Here is a 9,319-nt window from a genome sequence, read left to right on the forward strand (position 1 = left end):
ACTGTAGTGACTACGATGTGCTTTGGATAGAATCTCCTCCTTAAGTTGGTTGTTATTGGGCACACATGTCGCCCACGAAACAGAGGGGTCCCATATTCAGCTACTTGAAATTCAGACTCCTTTCCTTCATCTATCCTTTATCGAATTTTTGTTAACTCTGTATCTGTCCCTCATAGGGATTTAATTCTTTGTTGTATATCCGACTCAATTCAAAATGTGGCGAATAATTTGCATAGATTCTTGCCTTCTTTCTCAAACTTGAATTTCGAGTCTCGAATCTCAGCTAGTAATGTGCATTCTTAAACCATTAGGGTTGCAATAGTGGACTCATGGCTTAGAATATCAGCAACCTTGTTTGCCTTTTCAAGATGATAGATAATTTCACAATCGCAGTCCTTTAGTAGCTCCATCCATCGTTGTTGTCGCATATTCAATTCTTTATGAGAAAACAAGTACTTGAGACTCTGGTGGTTAGTGTATATTTCGAATTTCTCCCCATATAAGTAATGTCTCCAAATCTTTAATGTGAAGATGATGGCTACGAGTTCTAACTCATGAACTGGATAATTGAGCTCATACGATTGAAGGCGTGTCGATGCATAAGCAACTACTTGGCCATGTTGCATTAGAATGCAGCCTAGTACTTTATGTGAAGCATCGCTACATACGATAAACTCTCCTATTCTTGACGGTATTATCAATACCGGTGCGGTTGTTAGCTTTCGTTTGAGTTCTTAAAAGCTTTGCTCGCACTTATCCGTCCATTCAAACTTGATGTCCTTCTTCATTAGTCGAGTCAAAGGAGCGGCAATACTAAAGAACTTCTCTACAAACCTTCGATAGTATCCCACCAACCTTAATAAACTACGAACTTACATTCTTGTCGTTGGTCATTGCCACTTTATAACTGCTTCCACTTTGGCCGGATCGACTGATATACCTTCGCTTAATACCACATGGCTTAGAAATATTACACGGCTTAGCCAAAACTCACACTTATTGAACTTAGCATAGAGTTGTGTTCTCGAAGTATTTGTAAGGCTATCCGCAAATGTTGGGCATGCTCCTCTTCGTTCTTTGAATACACTAATATATCATCTATGAATACAATAATGAATTGATCGAGGTATGCTTTAAATACCCAATTCATCAAATCCATAAAAGCTGTTGGCGCATTCGTCAACTCGAATGGCATCACCGTAAATTCATAATGGCCATAACAAGTTTGAAAGGCTGTCTTTAGAATGTCTTCTTGCCTAATCCACAATTGATGGTACCCGGACTTGAGATCAATCTTTTAAAATACCGAGGCCCCTTGAAATTGGTCAAATAGATCATCAATCCTTGGCGGGGGGTATTTATTTTTTAATGGTTACCTGGTTCAATTGCAAGCAATTGATACAAAGGCGTAACGACCCGTTCTTTTTCTTGACAAATATTACCGGCGCACCCCAAGGTGAATTACTTGGCCGAATGAAGCCTTTATCGAGCAACTCTTGCAATTGTACCTTTAGCTCCATTTCTGAGGGAGCCATCTATACGGAGCCTTAGAAATTGGTTCTGTCCCCGGAACTAAATCAATAGTTAACTCAATTTCCCTCTTCGGAGGTAAACCAGGTATGTCCTTGGAAATACATTAGGAAACTCACGTACGACAAAAATATCTTCCATTTTAGGTTCCTCTTTCGACTTATCCTATACCGTCGCAATATATCCTTGACATCCATCACCAAGGAGTTTGGCAGCTTCTATTGCTAAAATTACAAGTGTCGAGCACCTTTCTCCATTCTTGACAAATTTATAATTCGAGATCCCATGGGATCAAAATAAATTATCTTCTGATAACAATCTACCTTGGTTCGTTCTCATTGGAGCCAATCCATCTTGACTATTAGGTCAAAATCATACATATCCAAAATGATCAAGTCTATCTTTCCTTCTTGACCATCTATTTCAATTGAGCATTCTTTGCACATTAGGGTGATTATCAACTCTTTCTTTAACGGTGTGGAAACTTTTAAAACTACTTCAAGTGGTCTAACTTCTAATCCAAATAGATTCACAAATTGCCTAGATATAAAAGAGTGGGTAGCACCAGTGTCAAATAAAGAATGTGCAATGCAACTATTAATAAAGACAGTACATGTGACGACGGTTTTGGAATTTTCTACATCTTCCTGCGTAACCGCATATACTCGTCCTTGAACCGGCAACCGTTGAGCATTTCCTTGTGGTGCAGCTTGCTGGGGTCGCTACCTTATATGTAGCTGTTGTTGTGGGCAGTCCCTCATTCGATGACCCCGCTGCCCACATCGATAAGAGGTTCCTATTCGCATCCTACAAGGCATATTACCATGTTGCTTTCCATAATAGCGACAAGCTTCGCTCATTGCATCGTTTGGCCCTTTTCTTTTCTTATTTGAAACTAGGGGCTGCTTTCCCCTATACCTCTTATCACGATTCACCACCCGTGGTAGTATTCATTTCGGATTTGTGGTAGAGACCATATACTCTGCCATATATTTCTCAATCATTTGAGCTCGAGCATATAGCTCATTATAGTCCTGAAAGTTCAATGGTACAACTTGGTTCCTAATACTGGGACGTAGCCCTTCTTGGAACCGTTTTGCTTTACCTATTAGTTCCTTTACTAATCTAGGGGCGTACCTTGATAATTCGGCGAATTTCGCCTCATATTGATCCACCGTCATCTCGTCCTATCGCAATTGCATAAATTCCATCATCTTCTTATCACGGACACTCTCCGAGAAATACTTCTCATAAAAAGCCTTAACAAATGCAACCCAGGTTATTTTGGCTCCTATAGGAAAAACTACTCCTTTTGTAGCTTTCCACCAATAACCGGCATTACCCCGTAATTGATATTCGGCCGGTGCAACTCGATCAACTTCTGAACATTCCGGAAATGAAAATATATTTTCCAGATCCTCTATCCACGGTTTTGCCTCATTAGGGTTCCCAGCACCAACAAATTTAGAGGGCTTCAACCGTAGGAACTATTCAATTAAACCTTGCAAATGATGTCTACCTGGACTATTTCCAGTTCCCGATGTCAAGGTATTCCCTGAGGCGTTTGCCTCCGATTGTTGAACCCGTTGCTGGGCCTATTACCCTATGAGGTTACCAATTTGGGTTAAAGCTTACAGAATACCATCTAGTCGGGGGTCCCGCCTTGATGGTCTTTCACGAGAGCCCATCTTATTCTATTATCAAGAAACTAGCTAGGAAAAGGTTATAAACAACCATCGTTAGAACAAATAACGATCCAAATCAACATAGATAAAAATAAAAATCTTCAATCACATGCATATGGTGTTTCCTATTTGCTAATCTCATGCTCCCGCATACCTTATCACTCCATGTATAACCCCGCTCCGATACCAAAATAGACTGTAATCGTGACATCCCGTATTCTGACTTACTTTCGAAGCTTTGAATGAATGAAATGTCTCATTGATGTATTTCAGTTAAATCTCACTTAGAACTGATCCTTCTTGAGAAGACTAACCAATGGGGAATGGCTAGCTAGGAAAACCAAGTACGTTGACCTAAGAACTTGAGCTTAGATTGACTCTTTGGCCATGAGGATTGTCGAGGGAATATTTTGGACCATTATATGAACGATTTGTTGATACCTTACAATTGGATCACGGGTGATTTCATTTGACCATATATGGATTCCGAATGTTCCTAAATCATTTTCTAATGATCGTGTCCGTCGGGACTAGTGATTGACCCTCGCAATTATACGATAACCAAGGTCGCCACGGCTCGAGTAACTCTTAAACGTGATAATAATCACAGGTCGATACGCGTAACTCTTAAAAGCCGTTCGTTAGTTTGAGATACATTGAAATCGCAATTGATTGATATTGACGACGAATCGAACTTCAAAATTGGACGTCGGACTTTCAAGGATTTCAATAGCGATATCTTGGACATCGCCTCATTCGGAGTATGGGTATTTTACGGTTCGCCCCAAAGTATTCAAAAAAGCGAAATTTGGATTGAAAATGGGAAAGGACCCATTTACCCTTGGAAAATACCCATCTCTCCATTTTGGTCAAAGGGCATTTCGGTCATTTACAAAATATCCTTCTTGTGTCATTTTGACCCATTTCGGTTAAAGGGCATTTTGGAAAATACCCATCTCTCCATTTTTTAGGAGCCCACTTGTGCAACAAAATTACCAAACTACCCTTCTTGTGTTATTAGAGAGAAATAAAGTGAATTATTGGTGCACTCCACATGTCTTTTTCTCATGATTGCAAAACCAATAATTCCTACCCAAAATATCTTCCCAAATAATATACTAACCTATTCTAATTAATATTATCATCTTCTTCTTCATTATTGAACCAACTTTCTCTCATTTCACTCTATCTCCCTTGCTCGGCCGAACCATCCTCACCACCACCGAACCGCCACCGAACCATCATCGAACCACCACTAGCCACGCTATGAACCGCCAATCACCACCGGAGCACCGGCCGCCGCCGTTGAGCCGCCGAAGTCGCCGGATCGCCATAGAACCGAATGCTGGGTGAGAGAACGCCGCCGATGCCGCCGCTTGGATCACGATTTTCTCAACGGTTTAGCTGTGGGTTTTGCTAGATTTTCAAGGTAAGCAAGTTTCTAAACCTTGATTAGGTAGTTAGGTTGCTAATGGTGTTAGATTTGGTAGTTTTGGATGAAAATTTGTTTGGTTTTAGTTCTTGAAGTGTTTTGGCCGAAAATTGAGACAAGATTCAATCATCCGGTCTTGATTTGATGAGTTCATCATGGGATAGATCGTATGGTCTTGATTAATTGTTGCTTATGATAATTCAATCGTGTGGTCCCGATTAATTGTTGCTTTATGATAATTCAATCGTGTGGTCCCGATTGATTCTCGCTTTATGATAATTCAATCGTGTGGTCTAGATTAATTGTTGCTTTATGATGATTGAATTGTGTGGTCTAGATTAATTGTTGCTTTATGATAATTCAATTGTGTGGTCTCAATCGATCATTGCTTTACTATAATGCGATCGGGTGGTACAGATTAATCGTTGCTTTAGTATGATTTAATCGTGTGGTCCCGATTGGCTGATCACTTTAGTATGACTTAATCGGGTGGTCCCGATTGATTATTGCTTCAATGTGAGTTAATCATGTGGTATCGATTGGATATTGATTCAGTATGATTAGATCGTGTGGTTTCAATTGAGTGATTGGGATGATTAGAAAGATCGAGTGGTCTCGATTGAGTGATTGGGGAGTTTAGGAAGATCGTGTGGTTCTAATCGGATAATCTGGGAAGAATGAATAGCGAGATTGTGAGGTAGCAATATGTTAATCGGGGAGTTTAGCAAGATCGGGTGGTTTAGATTGGTTGATCGGAAGGTTTGAGGTGATCGTGTGGTTTCGATCTAGTGTTTGAGCGAATATTATTGATATATAGTTACTTCTAAGCAGAATCAAGTAAAATCGCGAAAGTTACACCCCGAATTGTTATTACGCGGGGTGGTTGTGTACGCAAGATCATATTATATCCCGAGGCGTTATTACGTGGGGTTTGTGTATATGAGATCATGTTATACCTTGAGGCGTTATTACGTGGGATTTTATATTCATCTTCGGGTGTTAAACACGGGATGCTAACTTGAGGTAATAAACGCGGGCTATATTGACTTGAGGCGTTATTACGCAGGTTTAGACTATTATTATATCGACCTGAGGCGTTATTATGCGGGTTTGTCCCTATATTATAGCCTAAGGGGTGTTACAAGGGCTTTTGATTAATGTAGCCTTAATGAAGGCGTGGCGAGTTGAATTGTGATCGGCTTGGAGTGAAACGCTTTTACTTCCCGCATCGTGTTATGTAATTGTGATCGGCTTGGAATTTGTTTTAATTCTATTTGCCTAGAATGTATCCGGAGGCACTAGCGCCCTAACCTAAGATTAGAGACCTTTTTACCGACATTTATTCTTACCCCATCGTGGGTTACATTTTCGGACCATCTACCCCGACCATGAATGATCCACCACAAAGGTTTGGGATACCCGGGGACATGGAAACTGTGGTTACGTAGTATCTTGTAGGGGAGGATAAGGTTTATTATAGGCATACCACTACCATATGGGTAGATGTAGGAGATGATTTTTGGAAGCCCCACACCTATCTGGCATGGACGTATAAACATGGAGATCTGCTTATCGGATCGCTAAAAGGTTTTGACATACCTTATGATGGAGTTGGGGAATGGGACCCCACTCGGGCTGCCCCTCTTAATGGCATAGCGACAAGCCCGGATACCGACCCCGAAGACTCGAAGTCGGATCCCGAGATTTTGGAGCCCGAGGAAGACGTACAAATAGTGGAGCCTTTCGATGTGGAGATGTCTTCCGAGACTAATATGGAGGATGAGTTGGAGACGTCCTCGGAGGACGGTGAAGATGGGGCTTAGGATAGTTGCCCCCTTTGACTTTTTGGGAGTGTTGACACCTAAATTTTGACTAATATTTTTCACTTATCTTTGCATAAAAATTAGAACTAATTTTAATTCTAAACAAAAATCATCTCGTATATTTATTTTTAGAGTACATCGCATTGGTATATTAATTGGATCGGCGGAGCGTTTGAGCTTAAATTGACGGGCGTCTAGGCTAGACATGAGATGAAAAATGCACCAAGAAGATTTGGCCTTGAAAGAAATATTTTCTCGGGGGTTGTATTGCAAATAATTAAAACTTCAAAGACTATATTGCAAATACTTAGAACCGCAAGGACTGTATTGCAAATACCAAGAGAAAGGGAGATGAAGAAGAAAAGATGGAGAAGGGAAGATGATGAAAAGGGAGATGGAGAAGGGAAGATGATGAAGAGAAGATGGAGAAAGGAAGATGGTGTAGAGAAGATAAAGAAGAGAAGATGAAAATGGAAGAAGAGGAAAGAAAGATGAAAATGGAAGATGAAAAGAGAAGATGAAAATGGGAGGTGAGGAAATGAGGTTGGGCTTATAGTTGTCGGCTTCCCAAGATTAATGGCACAAATAAATAAAAGTGATATTTTGCTGATGTTGATTGATTTGACCGCCTACTGTGCTATCCCTACTGTTGTTTAATTATTATCCGGGGAAGTAACATGTTTCGCATGCGTTTAATCAAAAGATAAAATGATTGGGTCGATGACGTACCTAGGACGTCCTCCTTAATGACTTGAGGCTTTTGATAGCGTTGCTGTATGCCCGGAGATCGGGGCATGATATCCCCCGCATTTGTTCCGCCTAAGGTACTCGTGGTTGGATTCACACTTCTTTGAACAACATCCAAAATCCGGGGATCTTGGCATCTAAGATATGCCTTGAATTTATTCTGCTAATCACAGTACTCCTTTCCTTCGAAGTATGGTGGTATGTTATTATTGCTTCCACCTTCAATCCATGTAGGTGAAAAATGGTTAGCCATAAAAATCGTTAACTCAGAAGTAATAACACTTCAATAAAGTATGAGCACCAAGCTCTGATACCAATTGTTAGGGCTAGCATTATCACCTAAAGGGGGTAAATATGTGTTTACAGAGTATTTAATAAACTATTGCGGAATTGTAGAACAGATAAATTCAAGGCTTGATCCTCAAATAATTAGCACACGTAAAATTGCAGAACAGGCAGCATGCACGGTTTTACTATCACAAGATATAATCGGAAATAAGTAAGGGATAGAAAAACTGCACATAGGATTTATAGTGGTTTGACTTTACTCAAGCCTACGTCCACTTTTTTATGCTGGCAGCCAATCGATTGGATTACACTAGTTAATTGCTTAGAGGTTACAACTCGGTGATCTCCCTTGAGACAAAGGACTCCACACCTAACGCTCAACACTTGTGTGTACACCTCTAAGTATTAAAGTGAATAGATCAAGGAGAACATATAACAATTAAGTTCTCTCGATCGTGGAATTTAGAATCCTTTTCCCTCTTACACCAACCTCTGTTCTCTTCAACTTTTAGATGTCCGTTAGACTCCTCCATCTTCAACTTTCCGTTGCAAGGCTTCCAAAGGATCGCTTTCTAAAACTACCCATTTAGATGAGGCTGGGTTGCCAAGGGAAAGTATTCCCTATTGGATTAAATCGTCCATGCAATTATGATCCTGGGTTTCCATAGATGGAATTCTCCATTAGAAAAATTATGTTAGTCTCTTTTGATCCACATCCTTGATTGATCTTCATTACATAGAATCTTCAAGAACAATCTAGCTCGATTATTAGCCATTGTGATGATGTAATATGTCAATTAAATCATTCTTAAATGTTTCTTGACGTTCTTGTCATCACCCGTAAAATACTTCTCTTAGAGCTTGAGCATTATTCCAACGTCTAAGCTTCCCCGCTTAACGTCTAAGTTCGACACAACATCTAAGTCCCTCGGAGTAACATCTAAACCACCTTTTGCCAAATTCAATCTTGTGTATCCTCACACCTTTGGACAATCTACAAAACAAGTATCTCACTGCATCAACCCGGATCAAAAGTACATGGATTTTTTTGTCAACTTCAAAATCACTTAGGGTTTTTCTCAACAGATTACACTCGATTCGAACATGTCGTTTCGATTTCTCATATATAAGACATGAGTTGCTTTGAGAAATTTATGAGCCCGGTAGAAAATCAATTTTGAAAAAAAATCGATCGAGGTCGAGAAAATCTATCCGACCAGTTCGGATGTTTATATGGTAAAAAGGAAATAGAAAGACACTTAACTATTCCAGGATTCCTCAATAGAATGGAGTTGCAAAGAGAAGAAACAAGTCCCAATGAAAATGTTTAGGTCGATAATAGCACAAGCTAATTTACCTATCACTTTTTAGGGAGAAGTTTTGTTGATTACCGTCTAGATACTTAAATGTGGGCCTTCTATATCGGTTACTTCCACTCCATATGAGTTGTGGACATGTTGAAAATTAGATTTGAATTTTCTTAGACCTTGGGGATGTGCTTCCTATAGACACGAGTCCTCCCGCAGGTATGGAAAATTGGGTCCTAGAAATAAAACGAATATCTTCATGAGATACTGAGAGCACTCGAAAGGGTATGTATTTATAGGTGAGCAACAATGGAAAGCATAACTGAATTTGAATCATAAGATATCACATTCTTAATAAATGAATTTCCAAAAAAAAGGTGAGATATGTGAAGACTATTCTACGCTTGAAATCTTAGATAATGATAATTATTTTACTATGGCATCTCATCCAATTGGGAGTAATATGAGAAGTGAGGAATTTGTTTCAAACAGATCTCAATTGCAACC

The sequence above is a fragment of the Rhodamnia argentea genome, chromosome 11 (assembly GCF_020921035.1).
Source record: "Rhodamnia argentea isolate NSW1041297 chromosome 11, ASM2092103v1, whole genome shotgun sequence".
Classification (NCBI taxonomy): domain Eukaryota; kingdom Viridiplantae; phylum Streptophyta; class Magnoliopsida; order Myrtales; family Myrtaceae; genus Rhodamnia; species Rhodamnia argentea.